We start from the raw sequence: 26,408 nt of genomic DNA on the forward strand, positions 1-26,408 counted from the left end.
CTGAAAAAACTCATTTGAGAGAAGCCAAAAAAAAAAAAAGAGAAATGAATGATTTAAGTAAGAAACTCGGTATCAAGAGGACAACAAATATAACAATCTAAAGGTGCTATATTCAAAGTGATGAAAAAAGTTGGGTTTCTGAACATATTTTCAGTTGCAGTCCCCCAAGAAGAATCTTGTTTTAACTGCAGACACAGTTTTGATCAATGCTAAATACCATCTCCTTTTTTTTTGCCCCCCCTTTGGTCTGTGATAGACTGTATTGAAAACAAGCTGTATAACTCTGGATCCACTATATTTATATTGTATCACTGCAATTATCTGATGAGAATTTTCTGAGATGATTTGTAACTCTCTTTACAACAGTAATTTAATGGAGTCAAAATAACAGAATAAGAAGCAGAAAATAGAAGAACAGTGCAAAAATGGTAATTTTGCTATGGGAAGTTGGGACTTGCCATTTCAAATTAGCAGAAACTGTGAAGTGGGCATTACTGACAACGTGAATATAGTAATTGGGGTTGATTTCTTGGCACTTCGCCGAATCCTCTGACTAGCGCCTTGCAAGTTAATTATAGCTCTCCTAACAGAGTGGGGACACTTAGCAGTGACGCAGAGATACGGTGAGGCTTCCAGTGAAGCAACCTTGAAGCATTATGTGGGAGAGGCAAAAGAACTTTACTGCTCGGCCCATTAAGGGAAATCCATATGGAAATTCTGAGTTAAAAGTGCAATGGGATCATCAAGAATAAATAACCTGTTGGGCTTGTATGAGGAAACAAAAAAAGAATCTGTTCAACCAAAGGGTCATCATTTCACCCATTAAATCAAGTCACCTCTATCCAAAATTCAACAAGATTCTTATCACTAACCTTTGATTTTAACTAGTAGTATTTAATTAATTTGGCAGAACTACATAACTCCTTCCTGAGCAACAACTAGCTACCCTCTTGGGTTCCTTCTGTAATCATTTCCTTTGATTAACTTCATTGTATTTACTCAAATTAACACATGTATTTCATACATGTTGCAACAAATTAGAAGAGAAGAATTAAAAAGCAGTCTGCCAACTTAAAAACTGAGCAAGTGGAACTTTTGAATTAAAGCAGACAGAGTTATTAGCTGATTATTATATGGAGAATGTTCAGAAGAAAGAACATGCCCTTTCAATTTTCATTTTGTATTACTAGTGATTACATGATATATCTTAAATTATAATTTGAGGTAAAACTATGATTAAAAATAATTTAAATATTGCACAACAAGTTAATTGCTCTGGAATTTCTTCATCTTTGTTCCTGTTCTTTGATTCAAAGATTCTGCATGCAGAGTATCTGCTCTATGAGTCTTGCCCAAGGTGCAGGGGCCAGGATCTCCTCAAGCATGTCACTCTGTGGACTTTTACCAGGGACAGACGGTGATGGGAAACCACAAGGTACCACTTTTACATATCCCACATCTGTTGCAAAGCATTACTGTGTGCAATGAGGCAGAGATATGTGGCAGTTCTCCGTTCCCACAAAACCTTTCAATATTAAAAAGGAGAAACAGAATAAAGGAAATGACCAACCCTCTCCCCAGCCATCAAAATTGGGCAAAGTACAAGGAAGAAGAGGTGGAAGCTAATAGCGTCTGCTTTGTCACAGACCAAAAGCGACTGCCTTAATCACAGCCCTTGTGTTTTCAGGATTAGACTGTCTTTCTGGAAAACTCTGAAAAAGCCTTCACAACATAAATTATAATTCAGGACAACAAGCTGTTCACCTTAAAGCCATAAGCTTTTTTGCACTAGAAGCGAAAAAGCTTTCACAATAGAAACTAATTCAGCAGATCAGTGTTAAATCGTTTGTGCAGGGCATGGACGACTCTTGTTTAATTCCACAGTATCACTTCAGCAAAGGGATCCCGACCTGAATCTCCCGTGTTACAGAGCATTCAGATCATCAACCCAGACCTCATCTCAGGTAATTTCCTTCACGGTTGGATAAGTTGTCTGGGAGCAACCATTCCCAGGTAAAACTTTATCAAAACATCTTCCCATGAAAAGTCTAGCTTGATCAACTGGCACTTCAAGACAATTCTTTTATGAGAAACATTCCCAAATACCTCTACTTGGGGAATATTGCACTTCCAGCTTTGAGGCCAATAACAGGCTTACACATGATAAGATGGAGCTAACCCAGAATAAGGCAGTTGGTGAAATTTAAGAGTCCTGTTTCGACCTGCTCGCTTCAGTCAATGAGAAAAGCAAGAACTTCAGGCAACTTTCTTTAGTTGGGGTCAAATTAGGGGAAAGGAGAAGCTGTGAGGTTGTCTTTATTTTTTTTCAGTGCAACCATGAGGAATCAGTCTTCTCAGATGAAAAAAAGACTGAACAGAAGACAATGACTGTGCTCTTGCTGCAAGGGGAGAAATCATCACAGCACAGGAACTCTACATAAAGTACTTTAGTTAAATTTTTATAGGGAGTTTTATCCTGCAAGATCCAAGTCTTGAGAACCATGTTATACAAGCACATGCAAATAATCCCACATAAGGATTACTGATTGGTTTGCCAGTCTTTAAATAACTAACTTTTAAGGACAAAGAAGAATAAAATTGGATCAATGTAGAAGCTATCTGCAAGCAAGGGTTAGAATATGCGGGCAGTGCAGGATGAGACGATCTACTTTAGAAGCATTGCACTTGGATCTGCTTAAATCAGAACTGAGATTCTACCCAGAGGTTTATTTTTCCAGTTTTTCCTCTACTGTGCACTTCTACTTTGCTATTTTATGGGGATTTAAGAACACCAGCCAGAGTAAGTATGAGTTGGACTATATAAACGTACTTCTTGTATAAATAAGCCACCAAAATTACTCAGACTACCAACCTGACAAAAACAATACTAAAACTTTAACCATCTCCATGGAAAGAAAACACCACCATTAATCTTGCCAACAAAACAAGCAAACAAACAAAAGCCTGAGCCATTATATTTCTGGTAAAAATTAACAGACTGACCCGTAAGAGACTCATGAAGATACTAATCTGATCAGTCATTATCACAACACCAAAAGAGGTTGAGTAAAGAGATGGCAAAATGAAGAGAGATGTCAATGCAGCACAGGCGGGCCAGGAGGAAGGGCACCACTTCCCTGAAAAACAGATCGTTTGTGTCCATTCAGTACCCAGAGCACTCCTCAATCTCGCTCACAGTTCCTAAGAGAGAAGGCATTATCTTGTTCTGTGAGCTATGAAAAAATTACATGCCCTTGTACGTGCAATCTCTGCCTTTTAAAATCTTGCTGGTTTATATCGCATTCAACACTATGACTTGATCGATAATGTACTGAGCTCCAATCTTTTTCAGGTTAGGGGTTAATTACCACTAAGAGATATCTTGATGGTCAGTAAATAAAAATGAAATTTTTATCCTACAGGCATTTACAGTATATATTTTCAATTACAGTACTAGTTGTAGACAGGTACTTACAAAGTTCGGTTTGACACTTCCTGCTCCTAAGCAACAACAACAAAAAAATAGAGCGAAACAAAAGGCCTATCAACAAAAGTTGGATTAAGAGCTACTACCTGTTGTTCAAAGTGCCAGATGCCGGGAGTAAACATGTGAAATTTTAGTTTATAATAATTTTAATACTACAGTAAACGAAGAAAATACTTCCAAAATAATAAAAATCTGCTGCCAATTCTTGTAGCCATCGTCCCTGCCACAGAAGGGTCCTGGATGCGAAATCTTCCGTGCAGCGGGTTCACTATCGATTATGCTGCCATCTCATTCTCCCTGCTCAATAATCACGCTGCTAAGCTCCAGCTCCTGGTAAACATTTCTCTTTCACAGCTGAGGGGGAAGTTTTTTCTGGAAATTCCTGCAGCCTCTGGCTTGGTTTCTTATATTGGCAAGTCCAACCTAAGGGCCAGAATAAACACATAGTGTTCGCAAAGTGTTAAGTAGTCCCAGGAGAAGAATCTGTCCTGAAAGTCCAAACAAGGCTTTCATGATAGTTTCAGTGATTTCTTCCTCCAAAAGAAGGTGCCAAAGGATATGGGGTAGAAAGCATTTTACTAGCATCACTAAGGATAGATATGAAATAAATCAAGGTAAGTGGCTAGGAATCTAACACCCAGTTTTAATGTAAAAACTTTAACAGTAAATACAAAGTAAATAACAAACCAGGAAATTTTGCACAACAAAATACCAAATTTATACAACTGGGGCGTTTCCTGAAAGTAATTAAGATGCTTTTCACAATCAAAAGGATTTCTAAACCTAGTATTTTTTCGTAAATTCCAAATTCTATAAATTACCAATTCCTGGAATTTTGTTTTGAGGAAAGTAACTGATTTTGTGTGGAGAACAGTCTCTGATTTTAAATGTTCTCATCAATTTACCATGAACTAACTCTCATGCATGAGAAATACAATAGAAAGGTGAAGCCGAAATTTTAAAAGCGTGAAGATTTACTGATGGCAAGGACACAGATTTCCGACATTCTGTTTTATATGAAAAGTGTTAATCTACAAAGCATTTTACAAATATTAAAGCAATATATACTGCTACTTCTCCTTTACACAGACAAACTATGTCAAGTTGTATATAAAAATCTGGCATCTACCCACAACTTCAACAGAATATGTAACTCTCTACAAGAGCTATTGGGAAAAGTCAAGTTACTCCTACTGAAAAATGTATGGTTTTGTGATCTGAATATGCCACAAAAATGCAATTTTACACAGTCCAGCAGTACAAAAAGGGAAATAGTAGAAAAATATACACTTTTCCTCAAAAATTTAAGTGTAAATTTTAGATCCCAGTTTGACCTTTCCCAGTCTTTCCTTACAGAACAAGAGTCTGTTTTATACTGCATCTCATTTAATTTTCCACTTCTTTCACCTCTCATCTCCCTTTCTACTCTTAAATATTAAAGAAATACTTAAAAGCATCCTAGGGAACATCTACCATTTCTGTACAAGCAGAACATATCTATCCCAGTTAAAACAACTACTAAAGAACTCTGGGAAAGTATTTAAGATATTTTTAGAGTATTGATAAGTGAATAATCTTCGGATTAAAGAATTCCAATTAAGGAGCAATTGTTTTCCTTTCTGGGAATTTGCTGGTACCAGTCTAGGAACTCCACCCAGCAGCTTTGGGAGTTGTCTTTTCTTACTTAGTCATCCAGCTTTGGAAAGCCTCCAACCAAAGATCCCAACCTGCAAGACCCTGTTTTTAAAAAGATAAATGTAATGATTTTTATCTGCAAAGCATCTTTTTTTATCCACCCACTAATAGTAAGGTTATTATTTCCTTGTTATCTAAGAAAAGTCACTACAATTCTCAGAAACAGCTCTTTTTCATAGATTTAAATACCTTTCTCTTATTTTGGCTCCAGAATGTTAAGCTTATAAAGTGAATGGACTGAAGACCAAGCACCAAGGTTATTTTTACTCAATCTTTTATTAAACAAATACCATTCTGCTGTTGGCAGCGCTTGCGATTGTGTATCGCTGTATAAAATCCATACTGCAAATACAGGATTTGTTCTTAAATAAGAAAGGGGGGCAAAGTAGCCACAAATGTATCTATTTGCCATTTGCAAATTACGTTTCACTGACATTTAGTAGCTAATCTTTTAGTTTTTAGAACTTGTCAAGACAAAGGAAAATGTAAAAAGTTTACTAATAGACACTTCGATAGTATTGTGTCCAAGGGTCTTAAACAATTGAATTAAAACCTAGGATGTTTCAAGCACAACATATTTAGTAGTTATCCCTTCATTACCTCTATAGTCAACACATGCAGCTGTTGAATATTCTGGACATTAATTAATTCCAATGTTAAATCCTGGCACAAATTTTAAAAGATCAGACTGAAGACTATCAAAGCATGGAACACACTGGGTTTTATATAATATATAATGTATCTGACAACAGGTAAATCTTTCCATAAGAGTGGGTCATTGGGATACTAATTGCCAATTTTCCTACTCTGAAAGCAAGAAAAGGTCAGTACATTGGTAAAATGAAATTATTAGTTTCAATAAAAATACTTTATTTCTTAATAGCACAGATTTGGCTTTAAGATTTTATATAACATCATTTACACCTGATTGTATTTCACTTCCATTTTTTTTAATGCTGCAAGGTAAAAAGCAAATACTTCTGAAAGGGACATGCAGCTAATACCAAAGTTTCAATTATAGACTTTCCTACTTGGCAGCAACAAGTCGGGTCTTGTGAGCCATTTTCTCCTCCTTCAAATCACCCTACTAAAGAAACCTAGAGATGCTATTAGCACTGAAGTATCTGTTTACACTTAAATGCTGCAGATGATGCTGTATCTTAAGTGTTTAGCGTTTACTTGTATCAATAGGGAAAAAAAGCCCACTTTTTCATCCCCTTTTATAGAACTGATAATAATTCAAACAACAGAAGAACTAGTACTGAGAACAAACAACTTTTAAGTATTAAAATTTTATCTGATATTTTTCCTAGTTCCTCTCCCCTCCACACTGTATAGGGTCATATGTACAGGCATTAAGTAGTGGTGCATTTAAACAGGCTACGTTCTAAAAGGATTGTGTAATTTAAAGGAATAAGTGCAGAAAACAATGATGCCCCTGAACCCCCTCAAATACCAACTTCTCTTAACTGTATTGAGAATCATGCAGGTATTTAAAGAAAAAGAAACTGAATGTGTCCAAGAACTTAGTGTGTGATCATCACCACAATCCTAGGGAATTTTGGAAAAGGTATCAAAGTTTTTCATCCCAGGTCTGTGAAAATACAATCCCTTTTTTAAGGTCACAAAAATGAATGTATGATCAGATTTAACAAAAGATAACAAAATGCTCATTCACACCAAAAGCTGATTATGTTTCTGAACAGCATTTCAACAACATGCAGTTTGCCAACTAACCTATCTCCCCAAAATACTCCTAATATTTTTAAAGTTCACACACAAAACATGTTGCATCGCTTAAAAAAAAAAAAAAAAAAAAAAAAAGTAGAAACCTTTTTTCCTTGCTCCAAAATTACACACTGTTTGGAAAACAGAAAAGCCATATTTAATTCTAGACCAGCAACAGGTTTTAAGAATCAAATACCCTGTAAGATCTACCATCTACACTTACCTATTTTACTCAGTTATTGCTCATATAAAAAAAATATTTTATCAGATGCTATAAGACTTATTTTACATGTCATCATACATCTAAAAATGTGTTAACGCTATTGCTGAGACACAGAATTTACTGGAAAAGCATGTCCATTAGAGAGAACTGCAGCACACCTGCTCCAAGACAACATTACCAGTTTCTTCTATAAGTAGGACTACTTTAACATGTGTACAAATACAAAAAAAATATATATAAACACATATACACATGCCTTTTTGCTAGCTCACAGTTAAAGAATTTCAACAGAAATTTAAGTAAACAATATGAATTCACAGATTACTTTAATAAGTAATCTTGAAGGCTGGTGAGTTTTTTGAGCAAATTATGACTTCTGGGAGATCAGCAAGTAGCACCCTCCCCAAAAGACAGTGGTGATCAACTTTGGGGTACAAGACTATTGAGATGAGATGAGCATCCAACAGCACTTTGCTTACACACTCAACTCTTCACACCTCGGTGATGACAAAGGACAAAGACAGGAGCTAACACTAGTGAGCTGCAACTTTAAGTCAAAAGATACTCATTTTTTAGCAAAGACTATTACTGTTCAGTAGAGCTTGTCTTTATGTGCCACCATCCAGAGGGGAAGAAACCCTCAAAGCATTAAGCTTGCTAATCTCCTGAGCAGAGGGAATTGCTATTAAAAATGCTATTTAGACAGACAGGCTTCTATGAAAGTCTACTACACAGGCTCATCAAACTCATTAAAACTAGCTTTAAGTCCCAGGCTTGGGAGTGTAATCCCTTTAAAAAACCTGCAGACTAGGCTAAGAGAATAAAGATACGGTAGTTACTGAACTGAAAGATGTATGAGCCCTGTTCGCCTCATGGGCAGCATGGGTAAAGAATACACCATAGTGCTGATCTCAGGTATCACCATTAACATGCTGTTGCACACCGGCTCCTTCCAACACTGAATTTAAACATGACAGTGAAATAATCTCTTTGGAAACTACACACAGACTTTGTGTCTTTCAGTAGAGTAGCAGGAAGGATGTTGACCAGTAGAAGCATCAAACCCTTCAGCCTCTAACCAAGGTAGAAATGCCTCCCCTTGCTGTCTGTACTACACCAAGATAGAAGTTCTCTTCAAGCTGACATAGTACAAAATTAGTGACCGTCCTTAATGGAATAACAGAAGATGGCTCAAGCGTGCACCTCCCATTGGCAGAGGCAGCATTCAGATATGTAAGGCGAGCTCTCACGCTAAACCACACTGTGCGGCCTCATGAAAATCTTCCACCAGGAGCTATAAACGCTGTGCCACAGTTGTGCCTTTGAACAACCCCAATAACTGACCTTCAACTTACATGCAAGATTGTAAAGCAAATTGTAGAGCTGATTTCCAGGTTTCTTCCTGCCTACAAAGCTGCTGCTGCTCATTGGGAGACCAAAAGAAAAAACCAAACCCAGTGCCAAAGCTGTGAGGAGGCAGTGTGCAACGTCACAGGCATTATTTACAGAGATGGAAATGCAAAACCTGCAAATTGAAAAGGCTGCAAGATGCAGGAATTGTAGAAAGAGGTGCCCTGCACAGGACAGCCCTCAGCAGTAGTCTGCCGTGGGAGATTTTGCTTGGGAAGGCATGGCATAGGGATGTTTTCAGTCACTCCAGGTCCTGACAGGCCTGCAAACTGCTGTCCATGTTGCAGCCTCTCAACTGACCATCAACTGAAGGACTGTAGGAAAAAACAATGGCACTGAATTGTAGCATTCTGATACTAGTTTTTTAGGTAAATATAACAGCATGTGTCTTCAAAATGCCACCAGGAGGCTGCACACAAAGATTCCCAGTACAGTGACTAGACAAAATGTAAAACCACAAAATTAGAAGGTTCCCTATGGGGTCAAAGCAGTAAACCTGATTCTGATTAAGTTGCATTACCAGATAGAAGCAGGATCTCAATAATTTACAGCCAGAGACAGGATAAGTGTCCATTAGCATTAGTGTCTATGGATGTACACTTTCTTTTTTTCCACATTTTTAAGACCTTTGAGACCACATCTGGATCTCCGTCTTTCCCTCCTCCTGGCTCTCAAGAACCACTGAAGTAAAACCCCTTCCCTTCAGGCAGAAGAGGAGCCTTCCTCTTTAGCATTCCCTATGCCCCCAAATGGTAGGTAAGGAAGAAGACAAGATTATTTGATGTGAATCTGGACAGACTAAATGGTCTCTAATGGTATCTAGAACAGAAAATTCAAGATCATTTTAAAAAGTTATGAGGTTGGACATGATCCAAATTGCAGATAAACACATCACCGCGGTATGTTCTTCAGATGTGTCGGTGGCTCTTAAGTTTAGGAACAAAGGAGCTTGATTTTTTTTTTTTTTTTTTTAATATAGTTGCCTTTCAGTATCAGCCATCTTGAAAAGGGCAAGTTTGAAGTCAATCAAAAATGTAACATAACATGCTAAGAAGAAAAAAAATAAGCTCAATCAATCACTACAGAAAACTGGTCTCATGATATTAATGGTGTCTAAACCTCCGTCAATGTGTTCTTGTGTTATTTTTCCTTCAGAAACCAATGAAGAGTGGCTCAACTCATTTGTGCCTCTTCCTCTAATGAGCAGTGTACATCTCTCTTCTCCCAGAAATTATGACCTCAAGAATTAGAACTAATTTGACAAAAATCTATTCCATATGGTCATCCTCAGCTTCTGGAGGTTAAAAAAAAAAACCTACTGCAACACACTGATTGACAGGTTAGAACTAGCTGTCCATCCAAGTCTCCACCAAATACAGATGAGTGAGAATATTCAGGTAGAGGTTTGGGTTTGTTTGGTTGGGTTTTTTTTTAAGTAACTGCTTTATATTCAAGGTACCTGCATTTTCACATGTATGTTTTTGAAAGGAGTCATGCAAATTTACTCCTCTTGCTCTCCCAAATTTCAGAGACTAAGTTATTTTTCCGACTATGAGGACACTAAAATAAAAAAAAAAAATAATCACAAAACAAAACTAGCAGAGGGGTTACAAGACCACAGTGATGGTTTTTCTTCACGGTGTGCCCAGTTCTGGGTTGGACAGAACATCCCCGTACTGATTCTAGCTCCCAGTCACAGGAGATGAAGGCACCATCCCCTTGGGATGAACCAGGATCATCTCCACATCATCTACTTTTCCCTGATGCTTTTAAGTGAACAAGGAAGGCGAGGGTAACAAGCTGCCAGCCACTTCTCTGGCTGACTAGCACCAGCCACCCAAGAGGTAGTTGCACGATTTTGTATATATAAAGCTTGTAAAGCACTTTAGGAAGCTGCAGGATGAAAAGGACTATATAAACCTAAGATATTATTATTATTAAACCAGTGATCTGACAAGAAGAGACAGCTTTTCAAATCTGTACAACAGCTTGAGCTGAAGAGATCAGGGAGTCCAATTTGAAAAAATAATAATTTGAAACGAATTTGAGGATTAGAAGTGGCAGCTCTTTTGTGGATTCTCCATGGCAGGTAAATTTAGTAGGCTACTTTAATTTTGCATCGTTTTAACTCCTGGCAATGTCCTGTGCATTGAATCTGACAGAGAGACAGAGTGTTTGAAGCTGTCATGGCTACATTTTAGTCTCCCAATTTTACAATCAGTGTTTGAATCTGCTGCTACAACTCCGGGTACAGAGATCAGAGGCTTATCAAAGAGGCATCCATTTCAAAGACAAGCAGCAGCTTTGACTTCATTCCTTCAATGCTTAAAATTCCTGAAAAAGCAGATGAGCATACCACAAAACAGGTCTGAAGGAAATCTATCAGCTGTAAACCTATTTCAGTATTAATTTTTTTAAGGATCTATTTTGGTCTCATATAAAATAAGTGTGTTTAGCAGAGATAATCCTCTCAACAGGTGAGCTTAATATATGCTTTTTCCTGTAACTGAAAGTACATTTTAAACAGGCTTATTGCTCTATCAAACTTTAATTGAAGAACTACTTCAACCAGTTACCTGATTTTTTATTTTTTCTTTTGTGGACTAAGAACATCTTCCCTTTCCTAACAAAGCAACACTTCATTCCTTTATTGCTGTCCTTATTTTAACTGCATGGATGAACCAAGTGCACCATAGTAGGCAGTACTACATGTTTTTTGCAGAAAGATGGAGTGGTTTAAAGGTACACCACACTCAGGGAGACTGTATAGCTGCAGTGTGCTGTTGTCCACATTCAACCCTTGATTTTAAGCCGAGTTTCAGGATTGATATTCCTGATCTCATCAGCATCCCGTCCTGTCAGGTCTGCAGTCAGGCTCGTGATGGGCCCTGCTCTGTACTGTGAAATGTCCCCCCAGAGGGCACAGCGTGACAAGAGGAGCAGAACAGCAAGGAAAGAAATCATGCCCAAACAGAATTAACTTTTACTGGTGGTGCTAATTCTTCCTTTTAAGATAGAACTGCATTTTGCGTTTCTCTTCCTTCCCTTCTCATAGAAGCAGCACAAGAACTGCCCACACACACTGCCTGTCATCAAGACCTTTGTCCACTCACAAGAACCAACTGCTCAGTTGATTTTTGCTAGAAAGCAAGATCAGATTGCAACAGAGTGCCAAAGGGATGTGCAAATCTGATCCGAGTTCCTCCCGCTGAGGGCTGCCCAGCCCAGGAAAGCTCTGCAAAGCTTGCACAGGGAGCAATGGATGGTGTTTCCAGAGAGTCAAGTGGATCAGGTATTGGGAGGGCACGGCTGTGATGCAGGGGAATAGCCTGGCTCCTGCCAAGGCGGTGCAGGTGGTTACAGCCCCAAGCCCACCTCTAGCTTCGTGTCGCTACCGCAAACCTAGTGATTCTCATTCGCCTGCTCCAGTTCTTCAGCCACTCATCAGAGCAAAGGGGGGAGAAAAGGGGATAATCAGCAAGAGGTTAATTTGTCTGATTGAACCTTCCGAGGTCTGGCATTTCAGAGCACGGTCCTCGAAGCCGTGCTCAGCCAGCCAGCTTGAAAGGAAGCCGCACGCTTCTGACAGCCAAGGGCAGCGGCCAGGGAACACACGAAGCCGCATTTGAAACCCATGGTCATGCTGGCAGACTTAGCAAAGCTACACTGCAGGTGTAGACATGCCCTGAAGTGCACTGAAAGTGCCTAAGAGTTCAGCCCTTCAGTGCTCAAATCACTTCTGACAAACAGGACTGCGAAGTCTTAACACATTCAGGCGTTTGTAAAAGGCACCCCCAGCACTATCTCGCACTAAATGAAAGCTTAAGTTTAAAATGAGCTTTCAAAACTCCAGAATGTTTACAAGTCCCTTTTCTCACAGAACAGCTCATTTATCAGGATTCAGCCTATACACAAGAATTTCTTCTTGTGACTTCCTCCCCAGTAAAAGGTCCCTGATGCACCCACCCACCCCCCACCATGGTTAGACAAACTAACTGAGGAGCCTGACATACACTTTGTAATACTTTAAAGCACAGTTATTTACCCAGTAGGAAATAAAACATTCAGAAAACCACAGCAGAAGACTTTACAAGATGCACTGATGCTGTATCGATATTAGCCAGTTCAACAAACAGCAATCATTACTCTTGTTTATGAACTGAAGCAGGTGATATTTTTCATTGCTTCCTTGATTTCAGAGAACCACAAGAAAACATACAAAGGCGTTTTTAGGCAGACGGGCACGGGCTCAATGCTAGCCCTTAACAGATTTAAACTTTAAGAGTAATAATTGATGAAAAATTCCCCCAATACACAGATCTGTAAAATTTGCTGTACAAACTAACCAAGTGTAACTCCTGTGTTACAGTAAGTATCTAAGATCAGCAAAGCACATGCAAAAAGCTCATTTCCAACTCAACGGACTGGTCATCCCTATCTTTACCGCTGAACACTGGTCTAATGCTGCAGCTTCTGATAAAAACTTTCTTTCTAAAAAAAAGTCAGCGGATGTTCCACAGATAAATAACGACCTCCATACTTTAAAAATGCAGAAATATAGCCATAAATAAGCATTAGTGCTTCAAAAATTGTGAAACCACAGTTTTATGGTTTTAAACAGAGACAAGGTGGATCATGAATGGTAGCAATGTATTTCAGATGAAAGCTTTCAAGCAGATGAGAAACAGTTACAGGAGTTGGAACCTGAGTAACTACAGTTGCATTAAATTATTCCATCTGCAAGTCCATTAAAAATTGTTAATGGTTTTGTATGGCTTTTATATTTATTGGGTGGGTTTATTCCTATGTGAGTCATACATATTTATTACCAGGGTCCAGATAATGGTTATTAATAAAACTTCTTTTATTTGCATACTGTCTTGATGCTGGCCTAAATATTTACAACTTGACTATAAAATAAAAGAATCCTCAAAAATTATAAATAGCACCAGGGATGCATCACAACTTTACTTTTTATATTGAAGTGAAAAGTTGGATCTGCTTGAAACAAAAGCAGAAACGATAAATCTCCTGGGTGAAAATGTTCACAAACAAAATGACTAGGTTACAGATTACAGTTATAAGCTTTCCTGTTAAACACTAAATACCCTAACTTTCTGCAGGACTGCTCTTTCATGGTTAATTTTGGATGAAGTCTTGAGGTAAATTTTTAGGGGGATAAATGTTTGTAAAATACTCTTAAAACCTCTTTTCTTCCAGAAATTTTTAGTATGTTTTGCTTGCTTAAAACAAAAAACAAACAACAAAAAAGAGGCGAGCATCCTGGAAACAGTTTTTAAGTAAATTAAATGACATATGAGAATTAAAGCAGTTGAAGTTAAGAGTCATTTTTATTTTAGAATTCTTTTTGCATTAACACATCTGCAGTGTTGATGAATATATGGAAAAATGAAATTGTGCTTCTATCCTGCCGTGTCTCCAATGTGACAATAAATCAACTTTTTTTCCTTTTAAAATGTCTGGCCTTGTAATTTATGTTTGCATAACCCATTACTAAATTCATAGTAGGTGTTTTAGTTGGCAAGCACAATTCCAGGGATTCAGTGGACCTATTTTAATACTGAGCTTTTGTTACAATTCGTAATTATGTGTAGAAATATATGTATTTTCTTAATTATAAAAACTAGCTTGCTTTAGCTTTGGATCTCTTCTTACTTCCTCAACACAAACGGTGCTTTAAAGCTTTGAAAGAATTAGTGCTTTTTAGGCTTGAAAAAAGAAATGCATTTACCAGGTTGTTTTTTTCCATTTCTGAAAAAACAGGAAACGAAAAAGTTGTTCCTTTAATTACACCTGAATGACTTTGAGGTGGTCCAGTGGATGAACTGAAGTAGGTTTACAGCATATTTGTTCACAAAGTTAAAAGGGAAAGTACCAATTGAAGATGTTTAATTATTTCTTCTTGGCAAATACACGTAGGAAGGAAGAGCAGGTATCATGTTTACTTGTTATTCTTATAAGTTGAATCTTGAAAATAAGTTATTGTTCAAATTGCTCAAAACAAATATAGGAACTGAACTTCAGATCTGCTTTGAGAGTACCCAGTCTCATCTTTCTGTGATCTATATAGAAATTGACTGTTTTACATATCCCTTTATAAATAACATATCACAGAAGGTAAGAATGGGTGGTTAATTGTTGGTACCACAGTGAGAAAAATCTCAGCTATTTCAACTAAATAAATGAAAGTATTTTCCCTTAAAAAAATAGTCAATGACGCATCCAGTAGATCGTGTTATTAGTCTTAATGCACACTTATTTAAACTACAACCATTCTTAAGGAGGAAGGATGACAAATGTCCTGTAAGATCAAATCTTTTCTTTCAAGTTCTGACCTTGAAAATGCTCTCCTCTTTTACACCTCCACTCCACTCCCCAACCCTTCCCCTGCCCCAGCCATTCACTCTGGCCAGCTTCCAAATGGGTCAACGCTGGAAAGTTCAAGCAAAGGCAAGTACAACTTGAGAAAAACAAACTATTTGCTTTGCATTGTTTCATTCTTAGTGACAGGAGAAATTCATAGTAGCATCTAATGTTAACAAGAGAGATTAATCTCTAAATATTTGCTTACAAGTATGTCCCTTTGTATACCACAGTAATACCAAAAATATCCCCTATTCTATTTTGCATGGAAAATACAGCACCCTTGACATGACTGAAATCTAATACCTGCAACTGATGTTGCTGGAAGAAAAATGCATTCTTCAGCTGTCAAGCATGTTTAACCAGAAAAATGCTTAAATGAAATAAATCTAAATTACTACAAGCAAGTGACTTCAGAGTAATTAATTTCTTCAACTACTCTAACGTGTTCATCAGTCGAATCAGATGTGTCTCCCTCTTGAATATTTTTGTAACTCTTGAATAAAGTAATCACCCATATATCTTCAGCTTTACAAAAAAACCTTTTCAGGTAAACATGTAGAAATTTGATTTAAGGACATTTTTAAAGAAAACAGAGAGAGACAGTAACTCAAAAGGTCCTAGATAGTATGGTTTCAGAAAAATGCTTCAAATGAAACTTCTCTCCCTAGTAATGCAAAATCATTACTTCTGCAGGTCAAGGAAATTATTTTCCTAAATTCCAGACACCTACAAATGCTGCTGTACAGCTACACAGTTACCTGTGGAATCCTACATACTAATGATCCCCAAAACACGGCCTCATTTTGTAAAAGGATCTTCTCAAGTCCTGCTATCTCAAAATAAATTCTACAGATTCTGCAACCCAACAGCCTGTTGCCCACCTACAACCTTTGCTGCCACCTTTTCCCTGCTGAGAAAAGCAAAATTGCTTGCTTTTGGAAAACAAACCATAACGGAAGTTTTACTGAACCAAGGATGCCAGTTCAATCAACAAACTGACCCAGTGTTTAGGGGGGCAGATTCACAGCTATATTGCAACACAGAAAAATTAGGCAGGTACACCAGATAAAGGCTCACATGTTAAAAAGGTTCGTTCCTGGCTTGGATTTGCTGTTCCTCAACGCACTGAGCTACAGCAAGAATCACTGTGAACATTAAGTAATGTGTGCACAGCAAATAGCAGGGGAGATGCCATCTGCCAGAGATTCTGGCTTCGCTTTTTGTGGGTGATAAAGACAATTTAAAAAAAAAAAGAAAAAAGAAATAAAAAATTAACAGTGGTGAGAATGGTCAACGTGCAAAAAAATGGAGGTCAGTTTTAGAGAATCCTAGAAAAATACAACTGTGAATTACAATTCTTTTATTGTTCCCTCACTTTCAAGGAAGTGAAAAGGCAGTAAGTGATCGTAATATAGAAAAGCATGTTAGAAACACTGATGTTTTTCCTATTAACAATTAGAATATGCTGAAGTCAAATATGTATTAAATTATGACAGCAAAATTATTGAGAACTCATGAATAAGGGACCTCCAGGATAAGGTTAGATCTGATTTAACCTAACTGACTCCACAAGACTATTTTTTAGATTACATTTTAAGACATGAAGCTATATTATTTTTCTGAAAAAAGTCTAATAATAATAATAATAATATAATAATAATATACTTCTGCATTTAGCTTTTGAAATAACAAGCCCATATAGTACAAATTATCATAAACATCATTTACCTTGCAAACAGAACCTCTTCAGAAAATGGTAATATTCCATAAAAATACTGAAAGGGAGGACTTGGCACCTAAATATCATTATCCTGAAGAAGAGGTATTCATCTCAGTTGCAAACTTGCAAGGTAAATCATACTTCTCTGTTCTTGTAATTTTGATTTTTATAGAAGGGAATGGTGATGTTTTAACTCAAGAAGGACAGTAGTCTATGTATTTAACATTCTACTAATGTTTTAAATAAATGATTTTTAAAATACAGAACTTTTAAATATAATTAAATATTGATACTTGCATTTGACTCATAAATTAATAGAAAATATTATTTTCTAACAAATTGCTTCACTGCAAATTCATTTCTTCTTAACAAAAATCTCGTAAATTCTCCTTTTCAAAGCCATGGGAAAAGAGAAAGAGAGAACTTAAGCAGCATTTTTCTTCCTCCTTTTTCTAGAAAAAATTTTTAAGTAATAAGTAGGAAATAAATAGAAAGGTAGCATTTTTTTATTTTATACCATGTACTCAGACATTTAATATTTATAAATTGTATTAACTGCATTTAGTCATATTATGTTAGCAAATTTTTACATAAAAATGTCCTGTCTGTTCTTCCATACTCAGGCCCCAAGATTAACAGGAGCCCTTAATGTTCCTGGAAAAATGCTGATGAAGGGGAGGAAGGAACATCCATACACTCTCAGGCACACAGGGAAAGTAAATTTAAAAATTATAAAAGAAAAAAACAAGAAAAAAGAAAAAAGAGAAGAAAGTAGAACAACCCAGCTCTAGATGGCAGCAAATCAATATTCACCCCTATGTACACACACTGAGAGCATCAACTATTTTCAAAAAAACTGTATATTTTTCAGTACTTTTTCTAGGCGTGTTATTATTTTCACTTTGTTTCAAATGTTAGATCAAAGTTGACTGTGCAGAGTTGTTAGGAATCAAGGACAGTTCACTACCAACAATTAGGAAGACATTCCTCTCATTTCAAGAGCTAATTCAGCCAGCAGAATTAATATTCTTATTTTTTAAGCTTAATTTGATTTTTTGCTGTAGAGACTGGATAATCCAATAGAATGATACAAAAGCACTGGAGACTATGATTTTAAGATTTTTAAATTTAAAAAAAAAAAAAAATTGAGCCCTTGCATAATAACTGTTCATTTCCTCCAGTTAATTATGACTTGCAATTATAATGTTATTTTTGTAAAAATTTAAAATATGCATCACCCTAATATGCAGTATCATGAATAAAACTGTTACCTTTATAACAATAAATTCTGCAGCTCATCTATCTTTCTCTTTTGTGGCACTGGCACTGCAGGAACGTAACTGAGCAAGACGGGGACGATGGTGATAGTTCATGTAACAAGGGCAACAGTGAAAGCCAGGTTTTATGTAGGCAGGTAAACATCGCTAGAGATCAACCGAAGCAGAACAAAACTGAGCATGCAAAATGATACCTACAGTGTAAATAGTTGGGCAGCGGCTGCACCGGCTCCCGCTGCCACGGGAGCAGGAGCCCACAGGAGCACACGCAGCGGTGCGTGGTCCTCAGCGGCAACGTCACTGTCACGCTGCACAACTTGTGTTTATTTATAAAAGTGCTCGGAGTCAGCAGGCTGCCATGGCCAGTCAGTGATAAGATACGCTATTCATATGCTCATCTGTTTTGTTTTCTGGCACCTTCCAATATTCCATTTTTTTTATTTGAGAACATACTTAGGCTGTCTATGTTTAAAGGTTCTCCCACATTCTTCCGTAACTCTGCTGATCCAATCTTTAATCTGCTTTACAAAATACAGATGTCCATTAGAGCATTCAAAGGTAACCTTAACTTTCTAAATCTCACCAACAGAGCACATGTGCAACCTAGAAACAGTAAAAGGCAACAACAGTGAGGAATCATCACCAGGAAAAAAAACAGTGACCAAAGTATCAAGCTCACAGGATAAGCTCCTATATCCAAATACATGCTTTATGCAGGCACCTCACATTTGCCTGATTTTTTAGAGCTCATGCTCTCACATTAGAAAACTTATTTTATTTTACTTCTCTTATTTTACTTCCTGAGAGCAGCTGGCCCAGGCCTCTCAAGCTGATCATTTGTCCTGTGCTCAGTTTAATGACCCATATTTCAGGTGAGCCTGGTAATAACCAATCGAGCTCAGCATTATCTAGTTTACATGGCTGAATAATAAAGGAAAGCAATGGAGAGTTATAGGTTAAACAGGCTTAAGTATTACTGTCTTCCCTCTTCATGAGTCTTTAACAATTACATATTACTTATTTACAAAGCATAGGTTTATGCAGTTACTTGTTTTCTGGTATTTTTCACTATTGTTGTTGACTAGCTTAGAATTATGCACCACTGCAAGTATTACACAAGCTTTTCTATGTTTGAAACAGAAACAGGTAAGCAAAAAGCAGTTACTCAACTAGGAATCTTGGTAGGAATGAAGGCAAAGTTATCAACATTAGGAATCATCCTCACTTTGTGCCAAAAATTATTAACCTGCACAACTAAAATTATTTAGAGACTAAAAACCAAAAATTCTCAAAGATGGTCATTAAACATTTGCTTGTTCACATCAGAATCAGCATATGAGAACACGATGAATTAGACCAAGAATTTCAGAGAGGTCATAATACCCCAGAAGTACCACAGTTAGTCACAATAATTCAGGAATTATCACTATAAGAAAATAATCATCTGGTGCAGGGTGGCAATTCTCATGATATATTTTGAGATGCCTTCCAAGTAACAGTCATGTAAAATTGATGTTTCAAGTAATCTCCTGACCAGTCTCAGCCTTCCACAGTAGCTGCTCAAGATGAAACAAATTGAGACTGAAAATACCCTTAAACATCTATAAGCAGCAGGTCTGATATGACCTCTTAAATGGCGTGAGGAGGTAAAAAGTATTTTTGCAATAGCTGAAATTAAGAACCTTTCCTAACAGTTTCTGCATGTAAGAACTACCACTGAATTCTCTGTTCTCATAAGGTTCCCAAACATGAGACACTTCTTCCTAGAGTCTTCTCCCAGCATGCCAAGTCAGAAATAGTATTTTAACATTTTTAAATATTAAAAGCCCTAGAGTCATTCCTATAAACACAAAAATATTATATTTCTTTTGCAGCAATTTGATAATTTGCAAGGAAGGCAGAAACGAGCCAAACAGATCTGTCACATTTTTTAAAGTAAACAGAAGTATCCTCACGTTCATTAGCAATTTTTCGAATCCTTTTCTGCTACACCAGAAACTGCTTTCAAGCAGACCTTATGGAAAGTCTAGAGGACATCCCAGACAGCAATGGATCGGAAAGTCAAGGCAATCGACACTTGTCTCCTGATTTATGGGGAGACTGGCTACAGCAGAGGAAAAGAGATGCTGAAACAGGCTAAACCACTACTGCCCTGAGAGGGATGCATGCAGAATGAAAAACAAAATGTAAAATAAGATTCTAAACCAAATTGTTACATTTAACAATTCCACCTTTGTGATTTGGGGGTTTTTTTATACCAAGAAAGTTGTTACTTCATCGGGGAAATTTAAATTAAACTGTACACTAGATTATTTCTTTATCTGAAGAATGGTCCTGCATGCAAGCTGTTTTCTACTACAGAACTCTTTTATGTTATTAAAATGAACATGTTTGATATTTTAGTAACATAAATGTATCAGTTTGGAAATGTCCGTGGCTCAAGTTTCCTATCTACCTCAAGGCTGTTTTCACCATATTGGGTAGGTTTTACAGACAAGTTGCAGTTTTGGAAAAAAATGAGGTCAAGTAGTTAATAATCCTGCCCTCTAATTTTCAACTGTCTTCCAAAACTGTCTAAGCTTTGAGAAGTATTCATAGACTTCCCTTCTTTCTGGGGAGTGCAGAAAACAGCTGAAGGTGAACACAAACCAAACAAGCTTAAATTTCTGTGTAAAGAGAAGTTTTCCAGCAAAGACAGTTGGACCCTGCCTCACTCAGTTTTTTGCCTCTTACACAGCCACATCTACCACACCAAGCACCTTGGACAGGAGGGGGTGGCCCTCTCAGACCTTCTACATCTGAGCTACCTCCTCCATGCCTCTGCGAGCAACAACTGCATATCAAGTCTGTTACAGCTGGCAATTATTTCTTCTAAATCTTTGATCCCATTTACATTTTTTAGTTCTGTCAGAGAAAGTAGGAGTTAGAGATTGTGCTGCTGTTCAGAAACAAAGCTGCAGAAAGAGCATCACAGCAGAGAAGGCTGAGAATGCTTTCATTTCTCTCCTTCCCCCTCTTCTTCCCAATGGCTTGTTCTCCCCGGCAAAGGGAATCAACTCATTCCTCACCCTCTCAGAGCTACTACATTCACTCTCCATATTCTTTTGCTCCTTTTTAAAAGTTCTATTCCATAAAAGCTGCAGTTCCAAAATTTTCTCTTCTTCAAATGGAACTGATTTCTGCCCCACAAAGCCTCCTCAGGGTGTCAGTTAAGCGGTCCCCCTTCCCCATAAGTCACTCCTTCTCCTCCCTGGTTCAGATCCTCCAGCATCTCTCCCTCTGTACCAACATGAAGCAAAGAAGCATCTGCTACTTGAGAAGCAGCAATAAAGGTTAGAAAAGTTGCCTGCTTCCTCTCGCCCAGGAAGATACTTGGAAAGAACCAATACTTGCGTATCAGTTATCTGGAACGGGCTTTGAAACCCTAGAACATTCCTGGATGAACAGATTGCTGGCAATCACTGGGGGGAAAAAAACCCAACCAAACACAAAACAAACAAACAAACAAACAAGCCCTACACATTGCTACGCATTCATTAGTTAATGAGTTTATACGTATTTTTGATATAACTATGCATACGTGTACACAGACACACATGGTACACATGTTAACACGAGCACGGCCGAGTTTAAATACTCCCAGCTTCCTACACGCAATAATCACCTTTCTGAGGTTTGCCTACCATCGGTCCTGACACCTTTTACACACCACCTGCTGTGTGCGACGAACATCCTCCAAGCAGAGTTTTCTAAGGAGCTCAGCACTGACCTTGTTGCATTTCCAGTGAAATCAACAGCAAAAGTTAATTTCATTTTTGATAGAAAAATGAGCATCTTTGAAGTTATGCCCTTGATATAGATTTATTTAGGCAGCAAAATGTCACCTTCTACATCCAAGTGCTAAGAGAGTTTGGATTAGTGAGGAAGAATTTTTTTTGCAATTCTCCAGGTTTTACATTATTACAAAATTTAGAGCAAGCTTGTTTGAAGGTTAATGTTCATACTTCCTCTAAAAATATCGATTCATATTTTGTTATTTAGGGAATGCAAAAGCTGCTTGATGAGAACTCAGTCTTAGACAAGATGGTGGACTCAGCAATACATACAAGAAAATAATGGAAACAAAGCTTTAAAAAAATCCGTACTTACATAGGCCTAGTATCATATACTACTGTAAGAAATTCAACAGAACAGAACAGCTTTTCTCCTTACCTCTGGAGTGTTTTTCTTGAACTCGCGACTTTGCTCAATAAGTTTTTTCCTAGACTGCTCACTTTCATCTTGCCGGTTAGCCAATATTGTTGCTGTGGCATCGAGCTCTCTCTGTCAAGAAAAACAAAACAACAAGAAAAAAAAAAAGGAACTATAGTCAGAGGTCTGTTTCTCACAGGAGTAACTTTTAAAAAAGCTCATACATACATCATGTCATTTGGAATATCAAGACAGCTGGACAACAGAGCAGTACAGAACAAAGCACCAAGCTTCCAGAAGTCTGACCTCCTGAATAACATCAAATGAGGTTCTACAACCTTTCTGATACCTTCTTGCAATAAAAATCACCATTTTTCTTAAAAGCGTTCATGGCTTTTCCACAACATTACACAGCACAGCAGCATGCAATACACACCTCCTCATAATTTCCCAAATCCACTGAAGATTACAGATCTTGGACGTGTACAAGACAGGTTTATTTTCACCTACCTGCCTTTTAGAGATACTGGATTTACCCTTTTTGAGTTATTCTATGAAAAAAAAAATTATGACTAACGCAAATACTGGTTAACCTTATACTTCAGCCTAGACTGGTTATGCTTCAGCCACCCTTTATTTCAAATGACATAGTGTATGTAATACTGCCACTGCAGTGCTCTTTTTCCATTTAAGTCTTTCCTTACTTGAATACAAAATATAATTTCCTACTATTAGAATCCATTTCTCTAAAATTACTAGACGGTACCTCCCTTTCCTCCCCAAAACATATCTTTTTTTAATCACCTGATGAACGCCACATTATCTTCCAACAGCTTCTACTGGCTGAAGTACAAGCTCAGCCTACAGACTGTTGCCAAGCTACATCCAAGTGCCTTATCCCCATCCCAGTTTCTTTACTCAGTGCTGTGCTTCCAAATGTCACCACAATAGACTGAATGGGTGACTTATCAGCACATAAGCCAACAGCACTCAATGTTCTGCCTCAATTTATTCCTTTTGTGTGGTATTTCCATGAAACATGAGGATAAAAAGGCTAAACCCTCCACTCAGCTGCGTACATCACTCCCCGAGTCACCTGTAGTTATAATATAACCAAGAATTTGGCACTGTTTTTCCCCCTTACTAATTTGAAAGGAGAAAAACCTGGCTATGAGAAAGAAGTTAATGAAAAGTGAGAGCATGCTAGAGCAAGACATAAAGCAGGTCTCCTTTGCAGCTGTCTTTATTACATCACTCTGCTAACATGCCTCCAATCTGCACACAAAACCCCCAATAGTTGATAGAAATCCTGCCACACCACTGGCATTTGTTTGTAACTCAACCACCTGTAATGGACCAGACCCAAAAAAACAAGCCTGGGACCTCCTGTCGGGTCTAATTCCAGATCCCCAGTAGTCAGTCAAGTCATGTACCAGGTCATCGCTTGATACCACCATACACAAAAACCACAGTGAAAATAAAGCCGATTTGGTTACTACTAGATGGTTAGCATAGAAACTTTACTGTGCATATATACTTCCCAGTGGAACTGGGCACCCAGTATGGGGAAATAAATGGGAAAACAAAAGATTTGTCTCTTCCTATTTTTGCAGACGTGTTAGAAATAGCAACAGACAGCAGGTACCTACAGGACACCTGTTAAAACCTCTGTTCTACAGGCTTAAAAAAGAACATACAGGACTAGCAGACAGGTAATTTAGCTACTGAATTTTTTTCCTAGATACTCTGTGAAAAAGCCTAATTACAAGTTCTTAGTTACATGTTTGTACGGGTAAATCCTGTAACTCTGAAAGACTGGATGGATGCACGTGTCTTATGTGACTCCACACTCTGACCTCTGGAGGAAAAAATACAGCCTTCTGCAGTTTCCAACTCAAAAGGATCAATACTTTTTCCCCCTTTAGGTTTATTACCACAAAACTAAGATAGCATTTTTTTTCCTAAGAAATATATGGACCATAGTTATCTTAATTCTTGGAAATAAGCTAAATATGACAAATGGCTTTGAAGCTAGGCAGCATGCTGGAGCCAGTGACCTAAATATTGTCACTGTAATGCTTAAAAACCCCTCTATTTCTGACTTTGAGGAAAAAAAACAGGGCAATATGTCCACCAGAACTTGGTTTGGAATTCTGTAACATATGTGAAATCTATTGCAGAAAAGTGGGAAATACTTAACAGTTGGATAAACCACATTTGAAATTCATCCCAGCTAAGTTTATGCAAGAAAAAAGAGCAACAGAAACCAATGTGGTTAAGCAGTACTATAAAGAGCAATATAACGGCTAAGCAGAAGGCTTTTAAAAAATATAAACAATCTGGTACGGCCAGCAACTTGGAAAACTATATTTAAAAAGGAAGCACACATTTAAAGCAAAGCAAAGCAAACACAAATCATGAAGTAAGAGGGAATTTTAGTAAACCGAAGAATCAAATGCTTTGTTTTACAATAAAGAGTGCTAGCAAGCAACTTTACATATGGAAAAGTAGACTTCTAAAGACCTATACTTCTAAGTTTAGACATAAGAAAGAAAAAGAACTGATTAAAAATGAATTATATTTCCTATTTTGTGCTATTATGAAGAGTCAGGTGACAAAAGAAGAATAACCTTCTCACCCTCACTGCTTGATTGATACCAGTGCCACAATGCACTTACTACGGACTCCTTGCCATTACTTTCAGAATTCCTTCTGGGGCGGGTCTGCTACTTTCCCACTGCAAAACACTTCCTTATGTGACATCTCAGGTACAGACACTGCCAAGCAGAAATGCCAGCATGCAACTATACTGAACCTTTCAATACTGTGGGCTGAAGACCACAAGCTCAAGATCTTGCCTGGCATTTACAAACAACAGATAGAGTGAGATGCAGTTCCAGCTGAAGAAGAGTAGATATCCAGCCCCGTATACCAGACCTGATATAGAACTAGATACTAAATCTTCAAGCTATGTCATAGCTGATAAGGCCCAAATCAAAACTATTTGGAAAATTGCTATTTTTTTCTTCCTTACTTGATCTCAGCCATCTACAATGCAAGTTTCATTTATCTAAATATAATAAGATATAGGATTACAATGCACAAGCATTAACAGCAGATTTTTTATACTTTAGTGACTTAACCTCATAAGATACTCCACTTTTTGTAAAAATTCAATGTAGCCAACACATTATTTCTGCAAGCAAGCATGTATTAAGGAGTAAGTAGCATTAACTTTGAGATTTCAAACCTGAGTATTATCTAATACTCAAAGGTATACATGCTTCACAAGCCTTGTAACCACGCTCTAAATAGATACTAAGTAAAAGGAGATGCAATACTGTACAGAAAGCAGCATACCGGAGAGTCCCTTAGAGTGTAACAAAAATAGGAGACCATGTCTCAGTATCATTCTCCACACCTTTGAAATCAAAAAGGTTCCAATAAAAAGTGAAGAGAAATCAGGGCTCAGAGGTGCTGCAGTGGTGACCTGAGTACAGAAAGGACTCAAAACCTTTAGTTCCACTGATTCAACACTGGCTAATAAACTTTCTGGTCAAAAATAGTCACCATTCAATTGCCCCTGCAAAAAGTAAGTCACTACTTGGAGCATGTTTTGAGAGAGAACAAGACAGACCATTATCCCTCCCTTGCCCCGAAGTCCCATCGATCCAAGGCAGACACAGTTCACACTGCTTAAGCCATAGATAACTAAAGAACTCTCTCCAGGGTTTCTGCTTTGACCCATTTAAACAAATTTATTGGGGGTGGGAGGGAGGCAGTGGGAAGAGGGGAGACAAGAAAGTCCTATGCTCTTAAATGCAGGAGTCATTAAAGGCAATACTTAGAAAACAAACATTAAAACGTTTCTTTCATGAAGCATAAAAATATATATATGTATATAAATATAAATATATATATATATATATATATATATAAAACTAGGAGGGTCAATTCACTGCTAACAACAACCAACTCGAAGTGAATTTGTCTTCCTTTAATGCAAGTATTTCCAACCTCTTTTAGGCTCTCCAGGGGCCATCCCTGTACATTCTGCCCTGTCACCCTCTGTGCCACAGACCGTGATGGCATGGCTGTGCAGGGAGCCACAACAGGAACGCAAGCCTGCTAAAAACATATCCCACCTTTCCCCTCCTAACTTCTGTTGCACTGAATCAGTTCCCTGTTCAGGCCACCCCCTCAGCTGCACGGCGCTGTACAAAGGGAGCTGGGAAAACACAGCTGGAGCAAGGGGGGCTGGTGGAATCCCCCCTTTTGGCACCAACTTGC

At 37.7% G+C, this 26,408-nt stretch overlaps 1 protein-coding gene across 5 annotated transcripts in view; it reads right to left on the reverse strand.

Moving 5' to 3' along the window:
• The window catches only part of CUX1 (cut like homeobox 1), a 228,015-nt gene extending 205,768 nt beyond the window's left edge, over positions 1 to 22,247 (reverse strand). For all 5 annotated transcript variants that reach the window (XM_026861726.1, XM_026861725.1, XM_026861723.1 and 2 more), the window contains exon 1: positions 22,140 to 22,247. The gene's annotated coding sequence lies outside the window, so the exon portion shown is untranslated. The remainder of the gene's footprint in view (positions 1 to 22,139) is intronic.
• Between the last annotated feature and the right edge of the window lie 4,161 nt (positions 22,248 to 26,408).

Source organism: Athene cunicularia (assembly GCF_003259725.1).
Source record: "Athene cunicularia isolate RWA chromosome 19 unlocalized genomic scaffold, athCun1 chr19_part1, whole genome shotgun sequence".
Classification (NCBI taxonomy): domain Eukaryota; kingdom Metazoa; phylum Chordata; class Aves; order Strigiformes; family Strigidae; genus Athene; species Athene cunicularia.